We start from the raw sequence: 1,666 nt of genomic DNA, 5'->3' as shown, positions 1-1,666 counted from the left end.
TCAAAGTAGCTAACAGTCTGCAGCTCTGACCATCTCTGTACTCACTGTTTTCATTCAGGTTTTTCCACTAGTTGGTGCCTAATCCACTTCTGTATAGTTCCTTTCAAAGCTCAGGGTTCCAAGGTTATCTTCTGTATCTCTGTCAATTGGTTTTTCTTTTCTTTGTTGAAGAGGGTCTGTGTTACTTCTCTGCCTATTCCTCCATCTTACTGGAAGTCCCCTTTACTCCATCTTCTTCATTAAGGCTGACTCTACTTTGAGGAGGCAAGTTTTCCCCAGTCATATCTTCAGTGCCTTCCGACCTGAGGGACTCACTCCAATACTGTGTCAGACCCTGTTTCACTGCTATTCATAAAGTTTTCACTGGCTAGTTTTTTTTAAGATCTCTAGGTCCTTCTTCTTAGTCTACCTTAGTCTATAAGCTTTGTTGAAACCTGTCTACCACTGGTAACTTTATTGGTATTTGAAATACTGGTGGCCTAACTTCCAGCATCACAGTAACGTACAAGCTACCACAGTATGGCAAACTGACAGATGAGTGATGGAGAACAGAATACTCACTGCCATAGAGTCGGATCCAACTCATGGTGACCACCCCTTGAGTTTCTGAGGCAGTATCACTATGGAAGTAGATTACCCAATCTTCCTTCCAAGGAGTGGCTGGTGGGTTTGAACCACCAGTCTTCTGGCTATCAGTCAAATGCCTTAGGCACCAGACATTTTTATAGTATTGTTAAACATTCTTCACAGCAGTTAGTTTTCACTGGAGATTAAGAATAGCAAATAGGTTTAACAACAGGCTAAAAGTAAGCTACAGCTTTTATCCTACTATACATTTCTTTTAACACCAAAACTTTAAAAATATTATGTAAATAATGGTCAAATATATATAATATAGCTGTTTTTCATGATCTGATTTGATATTTGATTCAATCTATGGCTTAACAAATGTTATTTCTGTTATAGGCCACAGCAGCAACTAACAAAATGCCAAACACATATTCTTTCAAGTATTTGGAATCATCTTAATTTGAACTATTAGAAGATCCTTTGGTACTGGATTGACAAAAGGTCAAATTGCTAAGCAGGAAACAGTTTAGGTGTTAGTGACTTCATCAAAACTAGTGTCGGAAGTGAAAACACACACACACACACACACACAGGGGCATTTAGAAGCAATCAGCCCTAGGACACAATGGCCCTCAGGACCAGAAGATCTAGATGGTGCCTAGCTACCAATGCCAACCACTCAGGAAAGGATCAAACCTGGAGATCCTAGACAGAGTGGAAGGGAAAACATGGAACAAAACCCAAAAACTCAATAATGACCAGAATTACTGGTCAGATGAAATCTGGAGAGACTCCCAGTACTATGGCCCTGGAATACATTCTGCGCCTAGAATAAAAGTCACCCCCAGGGGTGGGCTCTCAGCCCAATAGTTAACAAGATGTACACACAGACCACTCAACCCAGCATGACGCACCCACATACTCTATGATAGTACATCCTTTAGAGCAATAGACCATGGGACACCAGAGGACCAACATTCAAATTGAGGAAATGCAGGACAAACAGAAGTTTATAAATATGAGGGGCACAGGGGCAGGGTTACAGGGTAGGGAGGGGAGGAGACTGGGTTAGGGTTGTTGTTGTTGTTGTTGTTAT

Source organism: Orycteropus afer, unplaced genomic scaffold, assembly GCF_000298275.1.
Source record: "Orycteropus afer afer isolate SDZICR_OR568_19922 unplaced genomic scaffold, OryAfe1.0 scaffold00035, whole genome shotgun sequence".
Lineage (NCBI taxonomy): Eukaryota > Metazoa > Chordata > Mammalia > Tubulidentata > Orycteropodidae > Orycteropus > Orycteropus afer.
This window is presented reverse-complemented; position numbering follows the sequence as displayed.